Genomic DNA, 20,866 nt, shown 5'->3' with positions numbered 1-20,866 from the left:
TAGGCTACCTCCGCGAGGAGACATCAGATCTGTAAAAGTCATGGTTTTTTGGTCTTCGCTGAGCTGGGGGAACATGAATATGTGTTTGTTTTTCAAATTTGAGCTCTTTCTGCAATGGGCATTTTTCATGCTATAAGCAGTTTTTCCTAACAAATGCAAGATATAACATGGGCTATCTCTGCAAGGAGACATCAGATCTTCAAAACTCATCGTTTTTTTGTCTTCGGGGAGGCGGGGGAACATGAATATGTGTTTGTTTTTCGAATTTGAGCCCTTTCTGCAATGGGCACTTTTCATGCTATAAGCAGTTTTTCCTAACAAATACAAGATATAACATGGGCTATCTTCGCAAGGAGACATCAGACCTTCAAAACTCATGGTTTTTTGGTCTTCGGAGAGGCGGGGGAACATGAATATGTGTTTGTTTTTCGAATTTGAGCTCTATCTGAAATGGGCACTTTTCATGCTATAAGCAGTTTTTCCTAACAAATGCAAGATATAACATGGGCTATATCCGCAAGAAGACATCAGATCTGCAAAAGTCATGGTTTTTTGGTCTTCGGGGAGGCGGGGGAACATGAATATGTGTTTGTTTTTCGAATTTGAGCCCTTTCTGCAATGGGCACTTTTCATGCTATAAGCAGTTTTTCCTAACAAATGCAAGATATAGCATGGGCTATCTCCGCAAGGAGACATCAGATCTGCAAAGGTCATGGTTTTTTGGTCTTCGGGGAGGTTGGGGAACATGAATATGTGTTTGTTTTTCGAATTTGAGCTCTTTCTGCAATTGGCATTTTTCATGCTATAAGCAGGTTTTCCTAACAAATGCAAGATATAACATGGGCTATCTCCGCAAGGAGACATCAGATCTGCAAAACTCATGGTTTTTTGGTCTTCGGTGAACCAAGGGAACATGAATATGTGTTTGTTTTTCGAATTTGAGCTCTATCTGCAAAGGGCGCAAAAGTCATGGTTTTTTGGTCTTCGGGGAGGCGGGGGAACAGGAATAAGTGTTTTTTTGCGAATTTGAGCTCTATCTGCAATGGGCACTTTTCATGCAATAAGCAGTTTTTCCTAACAAATGCAAGATATAGCATGGGCTATCTCCGCAAGGAGACATCAGATCAGCAAAAGTCATGGTTTTTTGGTCTTCGGGGAGGCGGGGGAACATGAATATGTGTCTGTTTTTTGAATTTGAGCTCTATCTGCAATGGGCACTTTTCATACTATAAGCAGTTTTTCCTAACAAATGCAAGATATAACATGGGCTATCTCCGCAAGGACACATCAGATCTGCAAAAGTCATGGTTTTTTGGCCTTCGGGGAGGCGGGGGAACATGAATATGTGTTTCTTTTTCGAATTTGAGCTCTATCTGCAATGGGCACTTTTCATGCTATAAGCAGTTTTTCCAAACAAATGCAAGATGTAACATGGGCTACCTCCGCAAGGAGACATCAGATCTGCAAAAGTCATGGTTTTTTGGTCTTCGGGGTGGTAGGGGAACATGAATATGTGTTTGTTTTTCGAATTTGAGCTCTATCTGCAATGGGCACTTTTCATGCTATAAGCAGGTTTTCCTAACAAATGCAAGATGTAACATGGGCTACCTCCGCAAGGAGACATCAGATCTGCAAAAGTCATGGTTTTTTGGTCTTCGGGGTGGTAGGGGAACATGAATATGTGTTTGTTTTTTGAATTTGAGCTCTATCTGCAATGGGCACTTTTCATGCTATAAGCAGTTTTCCCTAACAAATGCAAGATATAGCATGGGCTATCTCCGCAAGGAGACATCAGATCTGCAAAAGTCATGGTTTTTTGGTCTTCGGGGAGGCGGGGGAACAGGAATAAGTGTTTTTTTGCGAATTTGAGCTCTATCTGCAATGGGCACTTTTCATGCTATAAGCAGTTTTTCCTAACAAATGCAAGATATAACATGGGCTATCTCTGCAAGGAGACATCAGATCTGCAAAAGTCATGGTTTTTTGGTCTTCGGGGAGGCGGGGGAACAGGAATAAGTGTTTTTTTGCGGAATTTGAGCTCTATCTGCAATGGGCACTTTTCATGCTATAAGCAGTTTTTCCTAACAAATGCAAGATATAGCATGGGCTATCTCCGCAAGGAGACATCAGATCAGCAAAAGTCATGGTTTTTTGGTCTTCGGGGAGGCGGGGGAACATGAATATGTGTCTGTTTTTTGAATTTGAGCTCTATCTGCAATGGGCAGTTTTCATGCTATAAGCAGTTTTTCCTAACAAATGCAAGATGTAACATGGGCTATCTCCGCAAGGACACATCGGATCAGCAAAAGTCATGGTTTTGTGGTCTTCGGGGAGGCGGGGGAACATGAATATGTGTCTGTTTTTTGAATTTGAGCCCTTTCTGCAATGGGCACTTTTCATGCTATAAGCAGTTTTTCCTAACAAATGCAAGATATAGCATGGGCTATCTCCGCAAGGAGACATCAGATCTGCAAAGGTCATGGTTTTTTGGTCTTCGGGGAGGTTGGGGAACATGAATATTTGTTTGTTTTTCGAATTTGAGCTCTTTCTGCAATGGGCATTTTTCATGCTATAAGCAGGTTTTCCTAACAAATGCAAGATATAACATGGGCTATCTCCGCAAGGAGACATCAGATCTGCAAAACTCATGGTTTTTTGGTCTTCGGTGAACCAAGGGAACATGAATATGTGTTTGTTTTTCGAATTTGAGCTCTATCTGCAAAGGGCGCAAAAGTCATGGTTTTTTGGTCTTCGGGGAGGCGGGGGAACAGGAATAAGTGTTTTTTTGCGAATTTGAGCTCTATCTGCAATGGGCACTTTTCATGCAATAAGCAGTTTTTCCTAACAAATGCAAGATATAGCATGGGCTATCTCCGCAAGGAGACATCAGATCAGCAAAAGTCATGGTTTTTTGGTCTTCGGGGAGGCGGGGGAACATGAATATGTGTCTGTTTTTTGAATTTGAGCTCTATCTGCAATGGGCACTTTTCATACTATAAGCAGTTTTTCCTAACAAATGCAAGATATAACATGGGCTATCTCCGCAAGGACACATCAGATCTGCAAAAGTCATGGTTTTTTGGTCTTCGGGGAGGCGGGGGAACAGGAATAAGTGTTTTTGTGCGGAATTTGAGCTCTATCTGCAATGGGCACTTTTCATGCTATAAGCAGTTTTTCCTAACAAATGCAAGATATAGCATGGGCTATCTCCGCAAGGAGACATCAGATCAGCAAAAGTCATGGTTTTTTGGTCTTCGGGGAGGCGGGGGAACATGAATATGTGTCTGTTTTTTGAATTTGAGCTCTATCTGCAATGGGCAGTTTTCATGCTATAAGCAGTTTTTCCTAACAAATGCAAGATGTAACATGGGCTATCTCCGCAAGGACACATCGGATCAGCAAAAGTCATGGTTTTTTGGCCTTCGGGGAGGCAGGGGAACATGAATATGTGTTTCTTTTTCGAATTTGAGCTCTATCTGCAATGGGCACTTTTCATGCTATAAGCAGTTTTTCCTAACAAATGCAAGATATAGCATGGGCTATCTCCGCAAGGAGACATCAGATCTGCAAAACTCATGGTTTTTTGGTCTTCGGGGAGGCGGGGGGAACATGAATATGTGTTTCTTTTTCGAATTTGAGCTCTATCTGCAATGGGCACTTTTCATGCTATAAGCAGTTTTTCCAAACAAATGCAAGATATAGCATGGGCTATCTCCGCAAGGAGACATCAGATCTGCAAAACTCATGGTTTTTTGGTCTTCGGGGAGGCGGGGGAACAGGAATATGTGTTTGCTTTTCGAATTTGAGCTCTATCTGCAATGGGCACTTTTTATGCTATAAGCAGTTTTTCCTAACAAATGCAAGATATAGCATGGGCTATCTCCGCAAGGAGACATCAGATCTGCAAAAGTCATGGTTTTTTGGTCTTCGGGGAGGCGGGGGAACAGGAATATGTGTTTGTTTTTCGAATTTGAGCTCTATCTGCAATGGGCACTTTTCATGCTATAAGCAGTTTTTCCTAACAAATGCAAGATATAACATAGGCTACCTCCGCGAGGAGACATCAGATCTGTAAAAGTCATGGTTTTTTGGTCTTCGCTGAGCTGGGGGAACATGAATATGTGTTTGTTTTTCAAATTTGAGCTCTTTCTGCAATGGGCATTTTTCATGCTATAAGCAGTTTTTCCTAACAAATGCAAGATATAACATGGGCTATCTCTGCAAGGAGACATCAGATCTTCAAAACTCATCGTTTTTTTGTCTTCGGGGAGGCGGGGGAACATGAATATGTGTTTGTTTTTCGAATTTGAGCCCTTTCTGCAATGGGCACTTTTCATGCTATAAGCAGTTTTTCCTAACAAATACAAGATATAACATGGGCTATCTTCGCAAGGAGACATCAGACCTTCAAAACTCATGGTTTTTTGGTCTTCGGAGAGGCGGGGGAACATGAATATGTGTTTGTTTTTCGAATTTGAGCTCTATCTGAAATGGGCACTTTTCATGCTATAAGCAGTTTTTCCTAACAAATGCAAGATATAACATGGGCTATATCCGCAAGAAGACATCAGATCTGCAAAAGTCATGGTTTTTTGGTCTTCGGGGAGGCGGGGGAACATGAATATGTGTTTGTTTTTCGAATTTGAGCCCTTTCTGCAATGGGCACTTTTCATGCTATAAGCAGTTTTTCCTAACAAATGCAAGATATAGCATGGGCTATCTCCGCAAGGAGACATCAGATCTGCAAAGGTCATGGTTTTTTGGTCTTCGGGGAGGTTGGGGAACATGAATATGTGTTTGTTTTTCGAATTTGAGCTCTTTCTGCAATTGGCATTTTTCATGCTATAAGCAGGTTTTCCTAACAAATGCAAGATATAACATGGGCTATCTCCGCAAGGAGACATCAGATCTGCAAAACTCATGGTTTTTTGGTCTTCGGTGAACCAAGGGAACATGAATATGTGTTTGTTTTTCGAATTTGAGCTCTATCTGCAAAGGGCGCAAAAGTCATGGTTTTTTGGTCTTCGGGGAGGCGGGGGAACAGGAATAAGTGTTTTTTTGCGAATTTGAGCTCTATCTGCAATGGGCACTTTTCATGCAATAAGCAGTTTTTCCTAACAAATGCAAGATATAGCATGGGCTATCTCCGCAAGGAGACATCAGATCAGCAAAAGTCATGGTTTTTTGGTCTTCGGGGAGGCGGGGGAACATGAATATGTGTCTGTTTTTTGAATTTGAGCTCTATCTGCAATGGGCACTTTTCATACTATAAGCAGTTTTTCCTAACAAATGCAAGATATAACATGGGCTATCTCCGCAAGGACACATCAGATCTGCAAAAGTCATGGTTTTTTGGCCTTCGGGGAGGCGGGGGAACATGAATATGTGTTTCTTTTTCGAATTTGAGCTCTATCTGCAATGGGCACTTTTCATGCTATAAGCAGTTTTTCCAAACAAATGCAAGATGTAACATGGGCTACCTCCGCAAGGAGACATCAGATCTGCAAAAGTCATGGTTTTTTGGTCTTCGGGGTGGTAGGGGAACATGAATATGTGTTTGTTTTTCGAATTTGAGCTCTATCTGCAATGGGCACTTTTCATGCTATAAGCAGGTTTTCCTAACAAATGCAAGATGTAACATGGGCTACCTCCGCAAGGAGACATCAGATCTGCAAAAGTCATGGTTTTTTGGTCTTCGGGGTGGTAGGGGAACATGAATATGTGTTTGTTTTTTGAATTTGAGCTCTATCTGCAATGGGCACTTTTCATGCTATAAGCAGTTTTCCCTAACAAATGCAAGATATAGCATGGGCTATCTCCGCAAGGAGACATCAGATCTGCAAAAGTCATGGTTTTTTGGTCTTCGGGGAGGCGGGGGAACAGGAATAAGTGTTTTTTTGCGAATTTGAGCTCTATCTGCAATGGGCACTTTTCATGCTATAAGCAGTTTTTCCTAACAAATGCAAGATATAACATGGGCTATCTCTGCAAGGAGACATCAGATCTGCAAAAGTCATGGTTTTTTGGTCTTCGGGGAGGCGGGGGAACAGGAATAAGTGTTTTTTTGCGGAATTTGAGCTCTATCTGCAATGGGCACTTTTCATGCTATAAGCAGTTTTTCCTAACAAATGCAAGATATAGCATGGGCTATCTCCGCAAGGAGACATCAGATCAGCAAAAGTCATGGTTTTTTGGTCTTCGGGGAGGCGGGGGAACATGAATATGTGTCTGTTTTTTGAATTTGAGCTCTATCTGCAATGGGCAGTTTTCATGCTATAAGCAGTTTTTCCTAACAAATGCAAGATGTAACATGGGCTATCTCCGCAAGGACACATCGGATCAGCAAAAGTCATGGTTTTGTGGTCTTCGGGGAGGCGGGGGAACATGAATATGTGTCTGTTTTTTGAATTTGAGCCCTTTCTGCAATGGGCACTTTTCATGCTATAAGCAGTTTTTCCTAACAAATGCAAGATATAGCATGGGCTATCTCCGCAAGGAGACATCAGATCTGCAAAGGTCATGGTTTTTTGGTCTTCGGGGAGGTTGGGGAACATGAATATTTGTTTGTTTTTCGAATTTGAGCTCTTTCTGCAATGGGCATTTTTCATGCTATAAGCAGGTTTTCCTAACAAATGCAAGATATAACATGGGCTATCTCCGCAAGGAGACATCAGATCTGCAAAACTCATGGTTTTTTGGTCTTCGGTGAACCAAGGGAACATGAATATGTGTTTGTTTTTCGAATTTGAGCTCTATCTGCAAAGGGCGCAAAAGTCATGGTTTTTTGGTCTTCGGGGAGGCGGGGGAACAGGAATAAGTGTTTTTTTGCGAATTTGAGCTCTATCTGCAATGGGCACTTTTCATGCAATAAGCAGTTTTTCCTAACAAATGCAAGATATAGCATGGGCTATCTCCGCAAGGAGACATCAGATCAGCAAAAGTCATGGTTTTTTGGTCTTCGGGGAGGCGGGGGAACATGAATATGTGTCTGTTTTTTGAATTTGAGCTCTATCTGCAATGGGCACTTTTCATACTATAAGCAGTTTTTCCTAACAAATGCAAGATATAACATGGGCTATCTCCGCAAGGACACATCAGATCTGCAAAAGTCATGGTTTTTTGGTCTTCGGGGAGGCGGGGGAACAGGAATAAGTGTTTTTGTGCGGAATTTGAGCTCTATCTGCAATGGGCACTTTTCATGCTATAAGCAGTTTTTCCTAACAAATGCAAGATATAGCATGGGCTATCTCCGCAAGGAGACATCAGATCAGCAAAAGTCATGGTTTTTTGGTCTTCGGGGAGGCGGGGGAACATGAATATGTGTCTGTTTTTTGAATTTGAGCTCTATCTGCAATGGGCAGTTTTCATGCTATAAGCAGTTTTTCCTAACAAATGCAAGATGTAACATGGGCTATCTCCGCAAGGACACATCGGATCAGCAAAAGTCATGGTTTTTTGGCCTTCGGGGAGGCAGGGGAACATGAATATGTGTTTCTTTTTCGAATTTGAGCTCTATCTGCAATGGGCACTTTTCATGCTATAAGCAGTTTTTCCTAACAAATGCAAGATATAGCATGGGCTATCTCCGCAAGGAGACATCAGATCTGCAAAACTCATGGTTTTTTGGTCTTCGGTGAACCAAGGGAACATGAATATGTGTTTGTTTTTCGAATTTGAGCTCTATCTGCAAAGGGCGCAAAAGTCATGGTTTTTTGGTCTTCGGGGAGGCGGGGGAACAGGAATAAGTGTTTTTTTGCGAATTTGAGCTCTATCTGCAATGGGCACTTTTCATGCAATAAGCAGTTTTTCCTAACAAATGCAAGATATAGCATGGGCTATCTCCGCAAGGAGACATCAGATCAGCAAAAGTCATGGTTTTTTGGTCTTCGGGGAGGCGGGGGAACATGAATATGTGTCTGTTTTTTGAATTTGAGCTCTATCTGCAATGGGCACTTTTCATACTATAAGCAGTTTTTCCTAACAAATGCAAGATATAACATGGGCTATCTCCGCAAGGACACATCAGATCTGCAAAAGTCATGGTTTTTTGGCCTTCGGGGAGGCGGGGGAACATGAATATGTGTTTCTTTTTCGAATTTGAGCTCTATCTGCAATGGGCACTTTTCATGCTATAAGCAGTTTTTCCAAACAAATGCAAGATGTAGCATGGGCTATCTCCGCAAGGAGACATCATATCTGCATAACTCATGGTTTTTTGGTCTTCGGTGAGCCGGGGGAACATGAATATGTGTTTGTTTTTCAAATTTGAGCTCTATCTGCAATGGGCACTTTTCATGCTATAAGCTCTATCTGAAATGGGCACTTTTCATGCTATAAGCAGGTTTTCCTAACAAATGCAAGATGTAACATGGGCTACCTCCGCAAGGAGACATCAGATCTGCAAAAGTCATGGTTTTTTGGTCTTCGGGGTGGTAGGGGAACATGAATATGTGTTTGTTTTTCGAATTTGAGCTCTATCTGCAATGGGCACTTTTCATGCTATAAGCAGGTTTTCCTAACAAATGCAAGATGTAACATGGGCTACCTCCGCAAGGAGACATCAGATCTGCAAAAGTCATGGTTTTTTGGTCTTCGGGGTGGTAGGGGAACATGAATATGTGTTTGTTTTTTGAATTTGAGCTCTATCTGCAATGGGCACTTTTCATGCTATAAGCAGTTTTTCCTAACAAATGCAAGATATAACATGGGTTATCTCTGCAAGGAGACATCAGATCTGCAAAAGTCATGGTTTTTTGGTCTTCGGGGAGGCGGGGGAACAGGAATAAGTGTTTTTTTTGCGAATTTGAGCTCTATCTGCAATGGGCACTTTTCATGCTATAAGCAGTTTTTCCTAACAAATGCAAGATATAACATGGGCTATCTCTGCAAGGAGACATCAGATCTGCAAAAGTCATGGTTTTTTGGTCTTCGGGGAGGCGGGGGAACAGGAATAAGTGTTTTTTTGCGGAATTTGAGCTCTATCTGCAATGGGCACTTTTCATGCTATAAGCAGTTTTTCCTAACAAATGCAAGATATAGCATGGGCTATCTCCGCAAGGAGACATCAGATCAGCAAAAGTCATGGTTTTTTGGTCTTCGGGGAGGCGGGGGAACATGAATATGTGTCTGTTTTTTGAATTTGAGCTCTATCTGCAATGGGCAGTTTTCATGCTATAAGCAATTTTTCCTAACAAATGCAAGATGTAACATGGGCTATCTCCGCAAGGACACATCAGATCTGCAAAACTCATGGTTTTTTGGTCTTCAGGGAGGCGGGGGAACAGGAATAAGTGTTTCTTTTGCGAATTTGAGCTCTATCTGCAATGGGCACTTTTCATGCTATAAGCAGGTTTTCCTAACAAATGCAAGATATAACATGGGCTATCTCCGCAAGGAGACATCAGATCTGCAAAACTCATGGTTTTTTGGTCTTCGGGGAGGCGGGGGGAACATGAATATGTGTTTCTTTTTCGAATTTGAGCTCTATCTGCAATGGGCACTTTTCATGCTATAAGCAGTTTTTCCAAACAAATGCAAGATATAGCATGGGCTATCTCCGCAAGGAGACATCAGATCTGCAAAACTCATGGTTTTTTGGTCTTCGGGGAGGCGGGGGAACAGGAATATGTGTTTGCTTTTCGAATTTGAGCTCTATCTGCAATGGGCACTTTTCATGCTATAAGCAGTTTTTCCTAACAAATGCAAGATATAGCATGGGCTATCTCCGCAAGGAGACATCAGATCTGCAAAAGTCATGGTTTTTTGGTCTTCGGGGTGGTAGGGGAACATGAATATGTGTTTGTTTTTCGAATTTGAGCTCTATCTGCAATGGGCACTTTTCATGCTATAAGCAGTTTTTCCTAACAAATGCAAGATATAACATAGGCTACCTCCGCGAGGAGACATCAGATCTGTAAAAGTCATGGTTTTTTGGTCTTCGCTGAGCTGGGGGAACATGAATATGTGTTTGTTTTTCAAATTTGAGCTCTTTCTGCAATGGGCATTTTTCATGCTATAAGCAGTTTTTCCTAACAAATGCAAGATATAACATGGGCTATCTCCGCAAGGAGACATCAGATCTGCAAAACTCATGGTTTTTTGGTCTTCGGGGAGGCGGGGGGAACATGAATATGTGTTTCTTTTTCGAATTTGAGCTCTATCTGCAATGGGCACTTTTCATGCTATAAGCAGTTTTTCCTAACAAATGCAAGATATAACATGGGCTATCTCTGCAAGGAGACATCAGATCTGCAAAAGTCATGGTTTTTTGGTCTTCGGGGAGGCGGGGGAACAGGAATAAGTGTTTTTTTGCGGAATTTGAGCTCTATCTGCAATGGGCACTTTTCATGCTATAAGCAGTTTTTCCTAACAAATGCAAGATATAGCATGGGCTATCTCCGCAAGGAGACATCAGATCTGCAAAACTCATGGTTTTTTGGTCTTCGGGGAGGCGGGGGGAACATGAATATGTGTTTCTTTTTCGAATTTGAGCTCTATCTGCAATGGGCACTTTTCATGCTATAAGCAGTTTTTCCTAACAAATGCAAGATATAGCATGGGCTATCTCCGCAAGGAGACATCAGATCTGCAAAACTCATGGTTTTTTGGTCTTCGGGGAGGCGGGGGAACAGGAATATGTGTTTGCTTTTCGAATTTGAGCTCTATCTGCAATGGGCACTTTTCATGCTATAAGCAGTTTTTCCTAACAAATGCAAGATATAGCATGGGCTATCTCCGCAAGGAGACATCAGATCTGCAAAAGTCATGGTTTTTTGGTCTTCGGGGAGGCGGGGGAACAGGAATATGTGTTTGTTTTTCGAATTTGAGCTCTATCTGCAATGGGCACTTTTCATGCTATAAGCAGTTTTTCCTAACAAATGCAAGATATAACATAGGCTACCTCCGCGAGGAGACATCAGATCTGTAAAAGTCATGGTTTTTTGGTCTTCGCTGAGCTGGGGGAACATGAATATGTGTTTGTTTTTCAAATTTGAGCTCTTTCTGCAATGGGCATTTTTCATGCTATAAGCAGTTTTTCCTAACAAATGCAAGATATAACATGGGCTATCTCTGCAAGGAGACATCAGATCTGTAAAAGTCATGGTTTTTTGGTCTTCGCTGAGCTGGGGGAACATGAATATGTGTTTGTTTTTCAAATTTGAGCTCTTTCTGCAATGGGCATTTTTCATGCTATAAGCAGTTTTTCCTAACAAATGCAAGATATAACATGGGCTATCTCTGCAAGGAGACATCAGATCTTCAAAACTCATCGTTTTTTTGTCTTCGGGGAGGCGGGGGAACATGAATATGTGTTTGTTTTTCGAATTTGAGCCCTTCCTGCAATGGGCACTTTTCATGCTATAAGCAGTTTTTCCTAACAAATACAAGATATAACATGGGCTATCTTCGCAAGGAGACATCAGACCTTCAAAACTCATGGTTTTTTGGTCTTCGGAGAGGCGGGGGAACATGAATATGTGTTTGTTTTTCGAATTTGAGCTCTATCTGAAATGGGCACTTTTCATGCTATAAGCAGTTTTTCCTAACAAATGCAAGATATAACATGGGCTATATCCGCAAGGAGACATCAGATCTGCAAAAGTCATGGTTTTTTTTGTCTTCGGGGAGGCGGGGGAACATGAATATGTGTTTGTTTTTCGAATTTGAGCTCTATCTGCAATGGGCACTTTTCATGTTATAAGCAGTTTTTCCTAACAAATGCAAGATATAACATGGGCTATCTCTGCAAGGAGACATCAGATCTTCAAAACTCATCGTTTTTTTGTCTTCGGGGAGGCGGGGGAACATGAATATGTGTTTGTTTTTCGAATTTGAGCCCTTTCTGCAATGGGCACTTTTCATGCTATAAGCAGTTTTTCCTAACAAATGCAAGATATAGCATGGGCTATCTCCGCAATGAGACATCAGATCTGCAAAACTCATGGTTTTTTGGTCTTCGGGGAGGCAGGGGAACATGAATATGTGTCTGTTTTTTGAATTTGAGCTCTATCTGCAATGGGCAGTTTTCATGCTATAAGCAGTTTTTCCTAACAAATGCAAGATGTAACATGGGCTATCTCCGCAAGGACACATCAGATCTGCAAAACTCATGGTTTTTTGGTCTTCAGGGAGGCGGGGGAACAGAAATAAGTGTTTCTTTTGCGAATTTGAGCTCTATCTGCAATGGGCACTTTTCATGCTATAAGCAGGTTTTCCTAACAAATGCAAGATATAACATGGGCTATCTCCGCAAGGAGACATCAGATCTGCAAAACTCATGGTTTTTTGGTCTTCGGGGAGGCGGGGGGAACATGAATATGTGTTTCTTTTTCGAATTTGAGCTCTATCTGCAATGGGCACTTTTCATGCTATAAGCAGTTTTTCCAAACAAATGCAAGATATAGCATGGGCTATCTCCGCAAGGAGACATCAGATCTGCAAAACTCATGGTTTTTTGGTCTTCGGGGAGGCGGGGGAACAGGAATATGTGTTTGCTTTTCGAATTTGAGCTCTATCTGCAATGGGCACTTTTCATGCTATAAGCAGTTTTTCCTAACAAATGCAAGATATAGCATGGGCTATCTCCGCAAGGAGACATCAGATCTGCAAAGGTCATGGTTTTTTGGTCTTCGGGGTGGTAGGGGAACATGAATATGTGTTTGTTTTTCGAATTTGAGCTCTATCTGCAATGGGCACTTTTCATGCTATAAGCAGTTTTTCCTAACAAATGCAAGATATAACATAGGCTACCTCCGCGAGGAGACATCAGATCTGTAAAAGTCATGGTTTTTTGGTCTTCGCTGAGCTGGGGGAACATGAATATGTGTTTGTTTTTCAAATTTGAGCTCTTTCTGCAATGGGCATTTTTCATGATATAAGCAGTTTTTCCTAACAAATGCAAGATATAACATGGGCTATCTCTGCAAGGAGACATCAGATCTTCAAAACTCATCGTTTTTTTGTCTTCGGGGAGGCGGGGGAACATGAATATGTGTTTGTTTTTCGAATTTGAGCCCTTTCTGCAATGGGCACTTTTCATGCTATAAGCAGTTTTTCCTAACAAATACAAGATATAACATGGGCTATCTTCGCAAGGAGACATCAGACCTTCAAAACTCATGGTTTTTTGGTCTTCGGGGAGGCGGGGGAACATGAATATGTGTTTGTTTTTCGAATTTGAGCTCTATCTGCAATGGGCACTTTTCATGTTATAAGCAGTTTTTCCTAACAAATGCAAGATATAACATGGGCTATCTCTGCAAGGAGACATCAGATCTTCAAAACTCATCGTTTTTTGTCTTCGGGGAGGCGGGGGAACATGAATATGTGTTTGTTTTTCGAATTTGAGCCCTTTCTGCAATGGGCACTTTTCATGCTATAAGCAGTTTTTCCTAACAAATGCAAGATATAGCATGGGCTATCTCCGCAAGGAGACATCAGATCTGCAAAACTCATGGTTTTTTGGTCTTCGGGGAGGCGGGGGGAACATGAATATGTGTTTCTTTTTCGAATTTGAGCTCTATCTGCAATGGGCACTTTTCATGCTATAAGCAGTTTTTCCTAACAAATGCAAGATATAGCATGGGCTATCTCCGCAAGGAGACATCAGATCTGCAAAACTCATGGTTTTTTGGTCTTCGGGGAGGCGGGGGAACAGGAATATGTGTTTGCTTTTCGAATTTGAGCTCTATCTGCAATGGGCACTTTTCATGCTATAAGCAGTTTTTCCTAACAAATGCAAGATATAGCATGGGCTATCTCCGCAAGGAGACATCAGATCTGCAAAAGTCATGGTTTTTTGGTCTTCGGAGAGGCGGGGGAACAGGAATATGTGTTTGTTTTTCGAATTTGAGCTCTATCTGCAATGGGCACTTTTCATGCTATAAGCAGTTTTTCCTAACAAATGCAAGATATAACATAGGCTATCTCTGCAAGGAGACATCAGATCTGTAAAAGTCATGGTTTTTTGGTCTTCGCTGAGCTGGGGGAACATGAATATGTGTTTGTTTTTCAAATTTGAGCTCTTTCTGCAATGGGCATTTTTCATGCTATAAGCAGTTTTTCCTAACAAATGCAAGATATAACATGGGCTATCTCTGCAAGGAGACATCAGATCTTCAAAACTCATCGTTTTTTTGTCTTCGGGGAGGCGGGGGAACATGAATATGTGTTTGTTTTTCGAATTTGAGCCCTTTCTGCAATGGGCACTTTTCATGCTATAAGCAGTTTTTCCTAACAAATACAAGATATAACATGGGCTATCTTCGCAAGGAGACATCAGACCTTCAAAACTCATTGTTTTTTGGTCTTCGGGGAGGCGGGGGAACATGAATATGTGTTTGTTTTTCGAATTTGAGCTCTATCTGCAATGGGCACTTTTCATGTTATAAGCAGTTTTTCCTAACAAATGCAAGATATAACATGGGCTATCTCTGCAAGGAGACATCAGATCTTCAAAACTCATCGTTTTTTTGTCTTCGGGGAGGCGGGGGAACATGAATATGTGTTTGTTTTTCGAATTTGAGCCCTTTCTGCAATGGGCACTTTTCATGCTATAAGCAGTTTTTCCTAACAAATGCAAGATATAGCATGGGCTATCTCCGCAAGGAGACATCAGATCTGCAAAACTCATGGTTTTTTGGTCTTCGGGGAGGCGGGGGGAACATGAATATGTGTTTCTTTTTCGAATTTGAGCTCTATCTGCAATGGGCACTTTTCATGCTATAAGCAGTTTTTCCTAACAAATGCAAGATATAGCATGGGCTATCTCCGCAAGGAGACATCAGATCTGCAAAACTCATGGTTTTTTGGTCTTCGGGGAGGCGGGGGAACAGGAATATGTGTTTGCTTTTCGAATTTGAGCTCTATCTGCAATGGGCACTTTTCATGCTATAAGCAGTTTTTCCTAACAAATGCAAGATATAGCATGGGCTATCTCCGCAAGGAGACATCAGATCTGCATAACTCATGGTTTTTTGGTCTTCGGTGAGCCGGGGGAACATGAATATGTGTTTGTTTTTCAAATTTGAGCTCTATCTGCAATGGGCACTTTTCATGCTATAAGCTCTATCTGAAATGGGCACTTTTCATGCTATAAGCAGGTTTTCCTAACAAATGCAAGATGTAACATGGGCTACCTCCGCAAGGAGACATCAGATCTGCAAAAGTCATGGTTTTTTGGTCTTCGGGGTGGTAGGGGAACATGAATATGTGTTTGTTTTTCGAATTTGAGCTCTATCTGCAATGGGCACTTTTCATGCTATAAGCAGGTTTTCCTAACAAATGCAAGATGTAACATGGGCTACCTCCGCAAGGAGACATCAGATCTGCAAAAGTCATGGTTTTTTGGTCTTCGGGGTGGTAGGGGAACATGAATATGTGTTTGTTTTTTGAATTTGAGCTCTATCTGCAATGGGCACTTTTCATGCTATAAGCAGTTTTTCCTAACAAATGCAAGATATAGCATGGGCTTTCTCCGCAAGGAGACATCAGATCTGCAAAAGTCATGGTTTTTTGGTCTTCGGGGAGGCGGGGGAACATGAATATGTGTTTGTTTTTCGAATTTGAGCTCTATCTGCAATGGGCACTTTTCATGCTATAAGCAGTTTTTCCTAACAAATGCAAGATATAACATGGGCTATCTCTGCAAGGAGACATCAGATCTGCAAAAGTCATGGTTTTTTGGTCTTCGGGGAGGCGGGGGAACAGGAATAAGTGTTTTTTTGCGAATTTGAGCTCTATCTGCAATGGGCACTTTTCATGCTATAAGCAGTTTTTCCTAACAAATGCAAGATATAACATGGGCTATCTCTGCAAGGAGACATCAGATCTGCAAAAGTCATGGTTTTTTGGTCTTCGGGGAGGCGGGGGAACAGGAATAAGTGTTTTTTTGCGAATTTGAGCTCTATCTGCAATGGGCACTTTTCATGCTATAAGCAGTTTTTCCTAACAAATGCAAGATATAACATGGGCTATCTCTGCAAGGAGACATCAGATCTGCAAAAGTCATGGTTTTTTGGTCTTCGGGGAGGCGGGGGAACAGGAATAAGTGTTTTTTTGCGGAATTTGAGCTCTATCTGCAATGGGCACTTTTCATTATTTAAGCAGTTTTTCCTAACAAATGCAAGATATAGCATGGGCTATCTCCGCAAGGAGACATCAGATCAGCAAAAGTCATGGTTTTTTGGTCTTCGGGGAGGCGGGGGAACATGAATATGTGTCTGTTTTTTGAATTTGAGCTCAATCTGCAATGGGCACTTTTCATGCTATAAGCAGTTTTTCCAAACAAATGCAAGATATAGCATGGGCTATCTCCGCAAGGAGACATCAGATCTGCAAAACTCATGGTTTTTTGGTCTTCGGGGAGGCGGGGGAACAGGAATATGTGTTTGCTTTTCGAATTTGAGCTCTATCTGCAATGGGCACTTTTTATGCTATAAGCAGTTTTTCCTAACAAATACAAGATATAGCATGGGCTATCTCCGCAAGGAGACATCAGATCTGCAAAAGTCATGGTTTTTTGGTCTTCGGGGAGGCGGGGGAACAGGAATATGTGTTTGTTTTTCGAATTTGAGCTCTATCTGCAATGGGCACTTTTCATGCTATAAGCAGTTTTTCCTAACAAATGCAAGATGTAACATGGGCTATCTCCGCAAGGACACATCAGATCTGCAAAACCCATGGTTTTTTGGTCTTCAGGGAGGCGGGGGTACAGGAATAAGTGTTTCTTTTGCGAATTTGAGCTCTATCTGCAATGGGCACTTTTCATGCTATAAGCAGTTTTTCCTAACAAATGCAAGATATAACATGGGCTATCTCCGCAAGGAGACATCAGATCTGCAAAACTCATGGTTTTTTGGTCTTCGGGGAGGCGGGGGGAACATGAATATGTGTTTCTTTTTCGAATTTGAGCTCTATCTGCAATGGGCACTTTTCATGCTATAAGCAGTTTTTCCAAACAAATGCAAGATATAGCATGGGCTATCTCCGCAAGGAGACATCAGATCTGCAAAACTCATGGTTTTTTGGTCTTCGGGGAGGCGGGGGAACAGGAATATGTGTTTGCTTTTCGAATTTGAGCTCTATCTGCAATGGGCACTTTTTATGCTATAAGCAGTTTTTCCTAACAAATGCAAGATATAGCATGGGCTATCTCCGCAAGGAGACATCAGATCTGCAAAAGTCATGGTTTTTTGGTCTTCGGGGAGGCGGGGGAACAGGAATATGTGTTTGTTTTTCGAATTTGAGCTCTATCTGCAATGGGCACTTTTCATGCTATAAGCAGTTTTTCCTAACAAATGCAAGATATAACATAGGCTACCTCCGCGAGGAGACATCAGATCTGTAAAAGTCATGGTTTTTTGGTCTTCGCTGAGCTGGGGGAACATGAATATGTGTTTGTTTTTCAAATTTGAGCTCTATCTGCAATGGGCACTTTTCATGCTATAAGCAGTTTTTCCTAACAAATGCAAGATGTAACATGGGCTATCTCCGCAAGGACACATCAGATCTGCAAAACCCATGGTTTTTTGGTCTTCAGGGAGGCGGGGGTACAGGAATAAGTGTTTCTTTTGCGAATTTGAGCTCTATCGGCAATGGGCACTTTTCATGCTATAAGCAGTTTTTCCTAACAAATGCAAGATATAACATGGGCTATCTCCGCAAGGAGACATCAGATCTGCAAAACTCATGGTTTTTTGGTCTTCGGGGAGGCGGGGGGAACATGAATATGTGTTTCTTTTTCGAATTTGAGCTCTATCTGCAATGGGCACTTTTCATGCTATAAGCAGTTTTTCCAAACAAATGCAAGATATAGCATGGGCTATCTCCGCAAGGAGACATCAGATCTGCAAAACTCATGGTTTTTTGGTCTTCGGGGAGGCGGGGGAACAGGAATATGTGTTTGCTTTTCGAATTTGAGCTCTATCTGCAATGGGCACTTTTTATGCTATAAGCAGTTTTTCCTAACAAATGCAAGATATAGCATGGGCTATCTCCGCAAGGAGACATCAGATCTGCAAAAGTCATGGTTTTTTGGTCTTCGGGGAGGCGGGGGAACAGGAATATGTGTTTGTTTTTCGAATTTGAGCTCTATCTGCAATGGGCACTTTTCATGCTATAAGCAGTTTTTACTAACAAATGCAAGATATAACGTAGGCTACCTCCGCGAGGAGACATCAGATCTGTAAAAGTCATGGTTTTTTGGTCTTTGCTGAGCTGGGGGAACATGAATATGTGTTTGTTTTTCAAATTTGAGCTCTTTCTGCAATGGGCATTTTTCATGCTATAAGCAGTTTTTCCTAACAAATGCAAGATATAACATGGGCTATCTCTGCAAGGAGACATCAGATCTTCAAAACTCATCGTTTTTTTGTCTTCGGGGAGGCGGGGGAACATGAATATGTGTTTGTTTTTCGAATTTGAGCCCTTTCTGCAATGGGCACTTTTCATGCTATAAGCAGTTTTTCCTAACAAATACAAGATATAACATGGGCTATCTTCGCAAGGAGACATCAGACCTTCAAAACTCATGGTTTTTGGTCTTCGGAGAGGCGGGGGAACATGAATATGGGTTTGTTTTTCGAATTTGAGCTCTATCTGAAATGGGCACTTTTCATGCTATAAGCAGTTTTTCCTAACAAATGCAAGATATAACATGGGCTATATCCGCAAGAAGACATCAGATCTGCAAAAGTCATGGTTTTTTGGTCTTCGGGGAGGCGGGGGAACATGAATATGTGTTTGTTTTTCGAATTTGAGCCCTTTCTGCAATGGGCACTTTTCATGCTATAAGCAGTTTTTCCTAACAAATGCAAGATATAGCATGGGCTATCTCCGCAAGGAGACATCAGATCTGCAAAGGTCATGGTTTTTTGGTCTTCGGGGAGGTTGGGGAACATGAATATGTGTTTGTTTTTCGAATTTGAGCTCTTTCTGCAATGGGCATTTTTCATGCTATAAGCAGGTTTTCCTAACAAATGCAAGATATAACATGGGCTATCTCCGCAAGGAGACATCAGATCTGCAAAACTCATGGTTTTTTGGTCTTCGGTGAACCAAGGGAACATGAATATGTGTTTGTTTTTCGAATTTGAGCTCTATCTGCAAAGGGCGCAAAAGTCATGGTTTTTTGGTCTTCGGGGAGGCGGGGGAACAGGAATAAGTGTTTTTTTGCGAATTTGAGCTCTATCTGCAATGGGCACTTTTCATGCAATAAGCAGTTTTTCCTAACAAATGCAAGATATAGCATGGGCTATCTCCGCAAGGAGACATCAGATCTGCAAAAGTCATGGTTTTTTGGTCTTCGGGGAGGCGGGGGAACAGGAATATGTGTTTGTTTTTCGAATTTGAGCTCTATCTGCAATGGGCACTTTTCATGCTATAAGCAGTTTTTCCTAACAAATGCAAGATGTAACATGGGCTATCTCCGCAAGGACACATCAGATCTGCAAAACCCATGGTTTTTTGGTCTTCAGGGAGGCGGGGGTACAGGAATAAGTGTTTCTTTTGCGAATTTGAGCTCTATCTGCAATGGGCACTTTTCATGCTATAAGCAGTTTTTCCTAACAAATGCAAGATATAACATGGGCTATCTCCGCAAGGAGACATCAGATCTGCAAAACTCATGGTTTTTTGGTCTTCGGGGAGGCGGGGGGAACATGAATATGTGTTTCTTTTTCGAATTTGAGCTCTATCTGCAATGGGCACTTTTCATGCTATAAGCAGTTTTTCCAAACAAATGCAAGATATAGCATGGGCTATCTCCGCAAGGAGACATCAGATCTGCAAAACTCATGGTTTTTTGGTCTTCGGGGAGGCGGGGGAACAGGAATATGTGTTTGCTTTTCGAATTTGAGCTCTATCTGCAATGGGCACTTTTTATGCTATAAGCAGTTTTTCCTAACAAATGCAAGATATAGCATGGGCTATCTCCGCAAGGAGACATCAGATCTGCAAAAGTCATGGTTTTTTGGTCTTCGGGGAGGCGGGGGAACAGGAATATGTGTTTGTTTTTCGAATTTGAGCTCTATCTGCAATGGGCACTTTTCATGCTATAAGCAGTTTTTCCTAACAAATGCAAGATATAACATAGGCTACCTCCGCGAGGAGACATCAGATCTGTAAAAGTCATGGTTTTTTGGTCTTCGCTGAGCTGGGGGAACATGAATATGTGTTTGTTTTTCAAATTTGAGCTCTTTCTGCAATGGGCATTTTTCATGCTATAAGCAGTTTTTCCTAACAAATGCAAGATATAACATGGGCTATCTCCGCAAGGAGACATCAGATCTGCAAAACTCATGGTTTTTTGGTCTTCGGGGAGGCGGGGGGAACATGAATATGTGTTTCTTTTTCGAATTTGAGCTCTATCTGCAATGGGCACTTTTCATGCTATAAGCAGTTTTTCCAAACAAATGCAAGATATAGCATGGGCTATCTCCGCAAGGAGACATCAGATCTGCAAAACTCATGGTTTTTTGGTCTTCGGGGAGGCGGGGGAACAGGAATATGTGTTTGCTTTTCGAATTTGAGCTCTATCTGCAATGGGCACTTTTTATGCTATAAGCAGTTTTTCCTAACAAATGCAAGATATAGCATGGGCTATCTCCGCAAGGAGACATCAGATCTGCAAAAGTCATGGTTTTTTGGTCTTCGGGGAGGCGGGGGAACAGGAATATGTGTTTGTTTTTCGAATTTGAGCTCTATCTGCAATGGGCACTTTTCATGCTATAAGCAGTTTTTCCTAACAAATGCAAGATATAACATAGGCTACCTCCGCGAGGAGACATCAGATCTGTAAAAGTCATGGTTTTTTGGTCTTTGCTGAGCTGGGGGAACATGAATATGTGTTTGTTTTTCAAATTTGAGC

The sequence above is a fragment of the Vipera berus genome (assembly GCF_964194415.1).
Source record: "Vipera berus genome assembly, chromosome: 4".
NCBI lineage: Eukaryota > Metazoa > Chordata > Lepidosauria > Squamata > Viperidae > Vipera > Vipera berus.
This window is presented reverse-complemented; position numbering follows the sequence as displayed.